Genomic DNA, 12,897 nt, shown 5'->3' on the forward strand with positions numbered 1-12,897 from the left:
GAACAAACTATCCTCACATGTTGTTTCATTTTTTAACGAGGTTGACACAAAAAAAGAACTATCCTTGTAACAACTGATCATGGACCATACAAGAACATGGCCCCAAAGAGGTCCTCACTAGACGGGAGAGTTACGCTCTAGGAGGAACACATGTCAACTGGTACAAATGATAGATTAGGTTCCAATGCCCCCAATACATAATGTACCATGCCATATGTGTGATCATCAACAGATGTGGAGATGGAATGGGTAGCCACATAATTTACCTGTGGCAGGGAGCGTACTGCTTTTAAACGAGAACCAATAGCGTATGACAGTACGATTGGAGCCATTTGGTGACCGACGAACGATAACTGATCAATGGTCAATATTCTCCCTTTGCGTGGAAAACAAACCACATGGAAGAGCGAAGAAACAAGAGCTCCCGTGACATAAACATAGTCATGCCCAAGGAGAAGATCAAAGTCTAAGGGACCTTGGACTACCATCATGTCTACATAGATGGTCTTTCCTCCCAAATTAATAGGGAACTTTGGAAGGATCCCTAAAGGTTGACTGGATCCTCTGTTGAAAGCCAACAAATTTTGGGTGATAGGCACAAGCTGTGGGGATCCTAAAGCTTGCCAAGTAGTAGAAGACATGATGTTAACAGATGAGCCTTCATCTAATAGAGTACCATGTACTACCATATTATAGGCTTGTATCATAATCTGGAAAGGCACATAAGATGAGAAGTAGAATGCAGTCAATTGACTCCAATCAAAAGAAACAAGATAACTACTTGGTGGGGGTATCATAGGATTGCCGCCATGCTTTACAGGAATAGGAGAAGGACTCCCTGAAAAACTGGGACGGGAGGGCCACTCTTCGATTCATGAGAATTTGAGGAGACGAGAAGAACATGAGCAGTATGATCACTACTCTTTTCGGGAACATAGTGAACAACTGAAGACGGAGCCAAGTCGACACTCTTTTCGACCAATGGTTGGTTAGGAACAAACACAAGAGAGTCATGCTTAGGAAGAGTAGGATGGGAAAGAGATGAATCCAAATCAATCTCTTTACCAACTAGGAGAGGGCTAGAAGAAAGCCTCTAATAACCAACAGGAAGTTGGGGTTGAGGAGCTGTATGGTTTTCCAAAACTTTGGAAGCTTTATCCATAATAGGACAAAGGTGAAGAATATGCTCTCCTTCACATAAACTACAGGGGAATTTATTTTTTCCCTTCTTCTTACCATCGCTAGCCGAGTGTGTAGCATCGACATGACCTCCAGAGGTCGATGGGGATGGTCGATCCAGATTTTGAGACCATACCTCTAAGATTCTGGGAATACTAGGACAGTCTTGAAGGAGATGGTCACCCTTACATAGCCTGCAAGGGAATTTTACCTTCTGCAAAGGATCGAAAGGTTTGTCAATGGGAAGTACATTTGGAGCAATATCTGCACAGTTGGCCTCTCAATTATCTGACTTCTTCTTCTTCTTAGCCTCCTGGTTACTGGATTTCAAATTTCACCAGGCGAAGTATAAGAAGAGGGTGAAGAAATAGGTGAAGAAGGTGACAAGTCAACCTTAGAATCAAATTGGTGTTAATCAGGTGAAGGAGATGGCTGGGCATAAGTTGGGACACTTGGGACCACCGAGGTAAAAAATAACTAGACAAATAAACCAATAGTTAACCCAGGAAGGGACAATGTTGCCATATAAGGAGTGCCAATGTTTCCAAATGAAGGAAAAGGACCAGGACTCCCATTGGAGGGGAATCCTTGACTGGTAAACTCCGAAAATGTTTCCATTGGAATCGACCCTAAAGAATCACTAAGTAAGATAAATTTAACCAAGAATATGTCGTGGCAAGTTAATTTTAAGACACTGAAACAAAATTTTGCCTTTTCATGTTTTAAGAGTTGAGAAAAGGACGAAATCTGTAGTCGCTTTCAGATTTAATGAGCTTGAAAGGAAAAGTTCTCTATGATCTTTTCAAATTTAAAGAGTTAGTAAAGATAAAAAATGACTACTCAGGGTACTCTAGGCATAAAGGATTACTAGGTAGCTGTGAACTGCAGAATACCTCCAGGTGAATTAAAAAGTATGAGCACGAAATCTCCCTGAATGCTGTGTTCGGTGTATCACGTTTACAAGGCGACAAACTCGACTTCCTATGGATAAAGGATTGCAACCTATAGGGGTCTCTCTTTATATACAAGATGGTATGGGGGGCATAAGTCCGTGCTAGTGTTGTCTAATGCAAGATCATTGCGAATGACATCGGCTAGGTTTAAAGACATTGGAACACGCCTCTAGCCTAGAACAATAAATGTGAGCATTAAGTTTCAATGCTTCCTTAGGTTAATTCAATAAATTTTAATGGTTTATCTTGAATTAGGTTTCAATTTCAAGGCCCTACCACTGTCATATGAAAACTTCTATATGCAGCTATATGAGAAAATAAATTTTTGTCTTCGATAAAAGTTTACATTAATTGAGGCATAGAGAACACACAATCAATGCAAAAACCAAAGAATGAAATCTTTTACTAATACATGTCCTAAATGCACTTAATCTTCCTTTAACAACAAAAAGTTTATTTCATTTCTCATGCCTATGATGATGCAATTCTAGCTTCTCAATAACGCTACTAATGCAATATTTTCGCTTAAGTAAACTAGAATGATGTTCTTCTTTTCATAAAATGCAAAATGAATCTTTCACATAAAGCACTTTAACGAAAATTTTCACAATTCCAAACAAACAAGCATTGATCAAATCCAAAGCATGATAAATGAAACTAAAAGCAACTTCTTCCCTAAATCGAACAAACCAAACACATAAATGCTTCAATCAACAAACCAAGTGATGTAATCTATGCTCGGAAAGAGAAAAGAGACACTTGAAATAAGAGAACAAACAAGACACTTTCACCCATTCAATTGAAAATGAAGCAATGAAGATGTTGCGACTAAAAGAGGGATTAAATGAAGCAACAAATCAAAAACTTGACACAATGAGTAAAAAAAACAAATGAATGGTAATTGACCTATATGCCCTAGAATAATAGAGACCATCCAAAAAACTGAAAAAATCAAGGAATGAAACTTCAAGCCAATCAATCAATAAAACCTAGCAAACAAAGCATCCTAGTCACCTTTGGGCGGAAGAAGAGAGTTTGGGGATCAAGACACACTGGCATTGGAATGGGTGAAACTTTGATTTTTCTTAACTTAGAAATAGGCACGACTTTTTGCCTAAAACTAGTGCTGAAAAGGGGTCTGGTGTGACTGTTAGGCTAAAAATAGCGCTAATCGGCGCAATTGTTTAGCTGAAACTAGCACTAATCGGGGATATGCATGACTGTTTGGCTGAAACTAACATTGATTGAGAGATTCAAAGAAAAAATAAAAAAGAACTTCACACAGGGCCATACTTAACACATCAGAGGGTGGGCTAATGTCTGTATGCCTTCAAACAGGGCAATGTAGATCCAAAAGACCATAAATAAACAAATTAGGCACATAAGTAGAAAAAATTAGAGTGACGAAAAGGAGATGTATTTCCCTAGTATGGTAACCAATTTGTGGTGTAGGAGTATCTTCTCTGCGGACAAAAACGATCCCTCTAGCCCAAGAGAGTGGGTCTAGCTACAAATAAGACGATCTAATGTAAATTTTCTTAAATTAGAATTGAATAAGAGGGCCTACCTCTTATAATGCTAATCCACTTGATGGTGATCTTGCTTCCTTGCTCCAGCGTCCTTTCATTCCTTTCGTTCAAGTACCTGAAACAAACCTGTAAGAAATAACATCAAACGTGATAGCATAAAATCGAATCCAATCTACTTAAAAGGTAAAGGAGTTCTAAGCTATCAAATGTGATATTACACCTAATATAGGAAATAAACCATTAGTTGATTAAAATAAAATTCAAACAGAAATACAACTGAAGCCTTGACGTTGGAGATCTCCTTTACGGTATCCAAGTCCCACTACATGCCTTTTCAACACTCTTTTCCTCCTCTAGCTTGACATGAAATGGCTTCCAAGCTCTAACTCTCTCTCGTCATGATTTAGCTGTAGGTTTTAACCCCGTACAGAAATTACCTACATACGAATTCTAAAGCACAAAAAATAAACAATGCAAGAGCATAACACATAAAACACATATACACAGAGATTTTCCGCTGGATCCCAAAACCGAGACTACCAGCTTGATTTTTCGTTATGTTCCTTTCAATGTTACAATACATATTTATACATGCCGAAGCATCCAAAACCATGGACCAAAAACCATCGCATCCAAAAACATGTGCAAAAATCATGCACAAAACCATAGGTGGGTACTCCCAACCTAACATAAGGTCCAAAACCAAAATTTTTCGGGGCGCTGCCCCAGACCCCATAAAGTGGGGTTATGGGTACCCCTCAAACCCCCTATGACCTCCCCCCGTCTAACCCCCAGTTAACTACGTGGGCTAGTCGTGGAATGAATATAACACAACCCAACATTAGCTACCAAAGACTAGTCTTTTTTCATCTAAGACTAATCTTCTTCTATCAAAAGCTAAAGATTTCAAAATTTTGCAGTTGGTTATATCTCTCCACCACTTTCACTATGTGTTGTATTGTAACCAAAAAGGGTAAGAGGAAGTGGTTTATATAGGGAGAGGAGGATAAGAATGAGATCCACTCAAGGGGGAAGAAGGTCTTATCTCCTTGGGAAGGTCCACTTTTAAGGGGGAAAGAACTTTATATGGAGTTCTCGGCCCTTATCCAACCAAACGAACATCGAACACATCACCACTAGAAGTTTCTAGATGTGAAACTCTATTTCCTTTTATAAAAAAATAGTCTAGAAGTAGATTGACGAAGGTATTGGGCTAACAGTAGCGTTGATCGTTGCGGGTCATAGTGTAAAACTCTACCATCAGCGTGGGTGAGACACTAGGAAAGAGAGCTGATCTTAAAAAATAGGTTTTAAGAAGGATTCTCTGTAAATATTGTGAAGGGAGTGGGGGCTACTTTCTTCAAACTTCAAGGGATGCAAGAGCATAGGTTTCATGGTGAAAGTATAACACAACAGTCACTACTAGGGTTCTCATGGGTCAGGAACAGGGAGTGACAAGAGAGTGACAAATTACTGTGTAACAGGCCACATGAGATCTTACTCATTGATCTAGCCCTACAACACCCATTGTTTCTCTACACTAAGATAACTTCTCAGAGCTCACAGATTTTGTCAATGCATCTGCAATATTCTTCAAAGTGTCCACCTTTACCAACAACTCCTTTTTGTCTTCTACCATATCCCTCACAAAGTGATACTGAACATCAATGTGCTTTGTCATTGAATGATAAGCAGGGTTCTTTGCCAAGAAAATTGCACTTTGGTTGTCACAGTCTATCCTTATAGCTCGATGTACTAACCCCATACTTGAACACAATCTCTGCAACCAAATTGCTTCTTTGCTTTCATGAGTGGGTGCCATGTACTCTGCCTCTGTAGTTGAAAGTGCCACTACAAATTGTCTCTTACTCATCCAACTGATTTCACCTTCAAATAGGTTAAACACATACCCACTTGTATATCTTCTCTGATCCAGATCTCCAGCCTAGTCTACATCAACAAAGCCACAGATGTCCAAAACTCTATCCAATCCTGGTCTTCCTTGGTAGCACAAACCATAATCACTAGTGCCATGCAAATACCTAAAAACCCGCTTCACTGTTGTCCAATGCTTCTTCCCTGGTTTTGACATAAACCTACTCAATACTCCCACTGCATGTGCAATCTCCGGTCTAGTACAGACCATCGCATACATTAGGCTATTGACTGCACTTTCATATGGAACACGGGACGTGTCCTCTTCCTCTTCTTTTGTCTTGGGACACTGTTCAGCAGATAACTTTACACTACAGGAATAGGAACCTTCACCGGTTTACTATCCTGCATATTAAACCTCTACAATATTGTCTCGACACATTTCCTCTGGTTTAACGAGAGCTTCCTATTTTCCCGATATATTTTAATTTCCATGCCCAAAATATAGTTTGTAGCACCAAGATTTTTCATGTCAAATTTGGAGGACAATTAGGTCTTCAAATCTTGGATAATTTCTTTGTCATTTCCATCCAGCAACATATCATCCACATACAAGACCAGATAAATAACATAGTCACCAATTAATTTAAAATAGACACATTGATCTGCTTTGCTTATGGTGAAGCCAAGTCCCCGTATAAATGTATCAAATTTCTGATACGACATCCTTGTTGACTGTTTTAACCCGTATAGAGACTTTTTTAACTTGCATACCAGTTCTCTCTTACCCTTCACCACAAAGCCTTCAGGTTGCTTCATGTAGATGTATTCTTCCAGATCCCCGTGAAGAAATGTTGTCTTCACATCCATCTGTTCTACCTCAAAATAAAAAGAAACAACAACAGATAAAAGTAATCTAATAGAAGCTACCTTGGAAACAGGAGAAATGATATCACCAAAATCAATTCTCGGCACCTAGGAATAAACTTTTTCTACCAAACGAGCTTTGTATTTCTCCACCTTTCCTTCTGCATTCGTCTTCTTCTTGAACACCCATTTGCTGCCAATGGGTTTCCTTCCAGCCGGCAACTCCACTAGATCCCAAGCCTCATTTTTGTGCAAAGACGCCATTTCATCAACCATGGCCTCTTTCCAGAGTTTGTCGTTCTCTAAATCTATTGCTTCCTTCAAAGTTGTGGGATCATAATTAGTAATAGATAAAGCAAAATTTTAACAAAAAGTAAATGGAATATATCTTTCTGGCTGCCTTCTTTCTCGAACTGATCTTGTCACAAGCAGAGTTTGTGGCTCTTCATCTTCCGATTCCTCTTCTGTTGTAGAGTCTGATTCTTCCTCCTTAAGCTCAAACTCTATCTTCTTAGGTTCCTTTGGTTGGACTTCATGTTTAATAACATCTTTCACCTCTTTGAACACCACATTGCGACTGTACACAACCTTCCTTATTACTAGTTTATAAATCTTATAACCCTTTAAACCATCCTTATACCCAATAATATCACTACAACAAAACCAGCGATTAGCGTCCCTTTTTACTTCTTTTTTTGCATCTAGAGCCCATTTTTGGTGCTATTTGCATCCATTTATCAAATATGGTGCAAAACTTGACGCAAAATTTGCATCAAGTTTTGCACCAAATCTTACACCAAGTTTAGCACCAGGTATTGCAATAGGTTTTGCACCACGTTTTGCACCAAATTTTATGCCAAGTTTTGTGTCATCCTTTACACCAGGTTTTGTTCCAGGTTTTGCATCAAGTTTGGCACCTAATTTTGTTTGACATACTTTTGCATCCTCATTTGCATCCACTTTTTGCACCTACACTTGCATCAACTTTTGCATCGACTTTTGCATCCTTTTTTGCATCATTTTTTAAATCATTTTTTGCATCCATTTTTTCATCCATTTGTGCATCCCTTTTGCGCCAAGTTTTACATCGAGTTTTGTGTCTAGTTTTGCATATAATTTTGCATCTACTTTTGTTGCATCCACTTTTCCATCTTGTTTGGCATCCATATTTACATCCTCTTTTGCATCTATTATTGTACCCACTATTGCATCTAATATTTTTGTGCCACAATTAGCGCCTAGTTTGGCACCTCCTTTTGCACCCACTTTTGATTATAATTTTGCATCCATGTTTGCATCCTCATTTGCGTCTAGGTTTTCATCAACTACTACATCTATTTTTGCATCCCTTTTTGTATCCAATTTTGGACCAGGATTTGCATCGGGTTTTGTGTCTCGTTTTGCATCTACTTTTGCATCGACTTCTATTGCATCCACTTTTGCACACAATTTTGCATCCACTGTTGCACCCATTTTAAATTTCACTTTTTGCATCCCTTTTTACATCTTCATTTGCATCATACTTTGATTCTTTTTTTGCATCTATCATTACATCCACTTTTGTTATGCCACAATTTGCACCATGTTTTGCACTCACTGTTGTATCCACGTTTGCTTCCAATTTTGCATCCATGTTCACATCCTCTTTTGCATCAAATATTGCATCTATTTTTGCATCCACTTTTGTGTCAGGTTTATGCATTGGGTTTTGCATCTCGTTTTGTATCTACTTTTGCATCTACTTACATTGTATCCATTTTTTGCATCCAATTTTGTTTTGCCTGTTGCATCAATGTTTGCTTCCACTTTTACATCCATTTTTGCATCTTATTTTGCATATTTTTTGTCTATTGTTACATCCACTTTTGTTGCACCATATCTTGCGCCTACCATTGAAAACCACATTTGCTTCCACGTTTGCATCCCCTATTGCATCCACTTTTGTTTCATCCATTTTTGCATCTGCTTTTGTGTCCGTTGTTGCATCCACATTTGTTTCACCACAATTTGTGCCAAGTTTTACACCTACCATTGGACCCATGTTTGCTTCCACTTTTGCCTTCATGTTTGCATCCAAGTTTGCATTGACAACTGCATCTACTTTTGCATCCACTTTTGTGTCAGGTTTTTCATGTTGTTGTGCATCTACTTATGTTGTATCCACTTTTCATCCAATTTTACTTCTATTGTTGCCCTCATTTCTATGTTCGCTTTTGCATCCCTTTTCCAACACTCATCATATTTTCTGCATTGATGATATTCCTTATGGCATTGACAATTATGAACAATTGATGACAATGTCAATAATATTGACAATGATGAAAATGAAGATGATGGCGATGACATGAATTGTGATTATGATGATAAAGACGATAGTGGTTACAATGACAATGATGCTGATGGCAATGATTATGATGATGACGATGCTAATGACGTTGGCGAATCTTCCCAATTTTAGATGTTGTCATTGTCATAATCATAAGCATTATCTTTGGTGTCATCATCATCATTTTCATCTAGGTCATCATCAAAAACTATAATGGCATGAATGATGATGATGATTACAACAATGTCGATAGAAATTACATTAATGATGATGATGGGGATGATAAAAATGACAATGACGATGATAATGGTGGTGATGATGATGATCATCGATCATCTCTCAAAAATAGAGTTGTTATTTCTCTTACGTATATCAATGTGTCCTAAACAACCCTTTTCTAGCACTGATCACATTTTTTGGGTTGATGATATTTCTTACAACATCTACAATTATGAACAATTGCAAACAATGTCCATAATGATGATGATGATGGCATGAATGGTGATTATGATGATAATGTAATGATGGCAATAACAATGACAAGGATGTGATGATGATGACAATGATTATGATAATGAGAATGACCTTACAATCTTATGGATTCGTGAACAATTACTAGTTTCAATACCATCTTCTGGATACGTATTACTATCATACTTTTTAGATTTTCTGTCTCTCTTGAGGTATCTTACTATAATGGTGTTGTCAACACTAGAAAGATATCTTGTTGTAATGGTGGTTCTAATGTTAGCACTAGCAAAGTTTTTGTTAAATTTTGGTTAAAAAAAACCGATTTATGCAATTATTTTGACAATCTATGTAAAAAAGTAAATAACATCCAATTATTTTGACTGTAGTCCCATTGATTATCATGAATTCACCAGTCTGAAGACCATCTTCTACATACATATTATTATTAAACTTTTTGCATTATATCCCTCTTATATCTTGTTGTAATGGCAGTATTAGCACTAGAAAAATATGTTGTTGTAATGGTGATGTTAGTATTAGCACCAAAAAAATCACTAAATTTTGGTAAAAAAAAGTTTATCATTTATTTATTTTTAATTTGGGAAATTTTTGTTTTTATATTTTTTGTTTTTAATTCTATTTTTATGCAGTAATTATTTTTTTGGTTGAATTTTGGTAGTAACTAGTTTTTGGTCTAATCATATGTATTAACCATGTTCTTTATACTACAAGTCTAATTGTTGGGACAAAATTGCTCTTTCAAATAAGTTGCAAAAAGCATATAAATGGAAGAATAGCGATGACAACTATTTTCATTGTCCAACTGTTCAGTATATCATGTATGAAAATATTCAACATTTTTATAAACAATGGATTAGAGGTGAGTCTGTAATTGTACATAATGTTTGGATGATACATAAAAACAAAGTTTGTTTCATTGATGTGGTTAGGATCTACTTTGGATACGAAACCCTAGGTTTGGAAGTATGCAAATAATGAATTTGGTTTACCTTTGATAACAAATGAAATTTTATTTCTTTTTCCTCGTAAAACCAAGGAAGATATGGCAATAATTCTCGTTAGAAAACTACTTCTTGTTGAAGGTTTATAATTGGTTGCAAAAGTTCAACAACTGGGTATAGAAGTTTTTAGTTGCTATTAGGGAAACAATGTGATTATAGGTTTTAGCAGACATAGATCATTCTTGGTATTTGATTCACTTTGAGAATATAAGTACACCAAAGTGGATTAGGTTATGAGTGGATTGGCAAAGCAACCCTTATTTGTTCCTTTTAGTTTTTGAGATATCTCAAGTTCAACTAGTGCTAGTAAATGGTTTCAAAGATGTTTGCTAGGGTTTTTCAACAAGGTCACTAGGTCCCAATGTAACATAGATACTTCATATTTGTTGAAAAGTAAAACCCCCACATAGCACTGAATAGATCATTAATGACTACCTAGAGAACTTAGACTAAATTAATCGTGGAAGTAAAAATTACAACCAAATTAATCATGAAAGTAAGAACTACAATTGAAAAAAACACACTTGGTAATATACTAGAATTCATCCTCGCCAAATCCAAAGTTGATGAATAATATGTTAAATCTTTAATGAAACTCATGAAAAATAATAAGCATGTTATCGATATAAGAGTGCATGAACTTGCTTAATGTATATTTGTTAATTGGAGATGATGAATATCTAAATAAAGTTGATGAATAATATGTTAAATATTTGATGAAACTCATGAAAGATAATAAGCATGTTTATCCATATAGGAGTGCACAAACTTTCTTAATGTGTAGTTTACGAGAAATTTTTCCAGCGTAAATCACAAGATATATCATTTGTTTAGGCGTTTCGAATCAACGAGTGTGGTTCATCGTCAGGACAAGTTGAAGAATCAGATCCAACTTTGCATGTTAAATAGTTTGAGCAGAGGGGATATTTGCACCTTAGCCTTAACAACCCTTGCCCAAGATGAATCTATTTAATGGACTAGCTTGGATATGTTAGGTCTTGGATTTCCAGAGTACCCAATCAATGCTTAACTCCCTAGTCCTAGCCAAAATTCACTCCTATTGAAGAGACAACTTGAACAATCTTGCTAATAAGATTAACAAGTTCGTTCCTTTTGATTGATTTACAACAAACCTTAATGCCTCTCTTTTCTTATCCTCCTCTTCCATTCTCCAACAAAAACTTATTAATCTTATATCATAAACACTTTATATAGGTAAGCATTGTAATCATTTTCCTCAACTCACACGGTACCTTTACACCTCAACCCATATAAGTGGACCTAAGTCCATTGCACAACCCATCACACTCTAAGATGGTTCTAATTGTCTCCTCAAAACTAGGACATAACACACCTTAAATGCCAAATGGTTAAGTCATCCCAAATTTGTGGGATTTTTTCCTTCATGGAACACATTCTAGCTAGTGTTGATCAAACACAATGCACTAACACCACTAACACACACTAAAAGTCCTAGATACCCTTACGCTGTGGCACGCACCCAAGCACTTCGACTGCACCTCCATAAAATGCACCTTCAACTTTGGATGTCCCAAAATAGTAATATCCTAACCCAATATGGCCTACTTGTTAGATTTGTGTAGTTCCCTCCTTATCAGATCCTTGCACCTCCTTGCACTCCATGGTAAATCTACTCTAATGGTCACCTTCCAAGTTCCAACACTTCCTTTCACATCATGACATAACCACCGATATACATTACAACAACCTTCAACTTCTTTAGTGGGTTGCACATCTATTTCACATTTCTTCTCCATCTTACAAAGTGGTAGTGCCAAGGAGAGAGTATCAAGTTGAATCAAGGATTGCTCACTTAGTACCACTACTAAGTTGCCTTCGTGCAACTTGTCAAATCCCTTAATTTTGTTTCACAACTTCTCATAGGGCTTAACTTGCTTGTATACACTTCTAAGTGAGACTACAATCCCCCAACCTCTCCTCTGCAACCCTTGTTAGAGTCTTCTTAGACGTGCAATCATGCCTCAAGCTGAATATAACACTAGCATCCCAAATGTGCATGCTCATTCCATCTTTTAATGCTTCGCTGAAACCACATTATGGCACTGCTTAAAATGAAATGTTTACATCTTAAGACAATGTACCTACTTTGCTTATGACAATCTAAACTATGCAAGTGGCTAAGAGAGGACTATATTTTCCCAGGATGAAAATATAGGGTCTTACAACCCCATTCACACAATAATTTTAATATATTTCACCCGAAAAAAGATACATACCCTACTCCTTTCAAATTTATCATATAATTTTAAGAAATTAACACTTGTTATTAACTATTAAATAGACTTACTATATATTCTCCTTTGTTTGCACCCACCTTATATGTAAAAACATATAAATATTTTCAATACAACCAAATTAAAATCATATTTTTCCATTTAAAAATTATTAAATTAAAATTAATAAAAATTACGCCTAATAAACTTAAACAACAACCATAAAATTATATTATTATTATTATTATAAATATTTTCTAACGTAACCTATAACCAAAAACATTATATAGTTACTTCTTTAGTGATGTGAAAATAAAAAATATATATTTATTGTTTTAATAACACCTAATAAACTTAAACAACAACCATAAAATTATATTATTATAAATATTTTCCAACCTAACCAAGAACCAAAAACAT

Source organism: Pinus tabuliformis, chromosome X, assembly GCF_031772625.1.
Source record: "Pinus tabuliformis cultivar Carrire ecotype Pingquan chromosome X, CPIR1, whole genome shotgun sequence".
NCBI lineage: Eukaryota > Viridiplantae > Streptophyta > Pinopsida > Pinales > Pinaceae > Pinus > Pinus tabuliformis.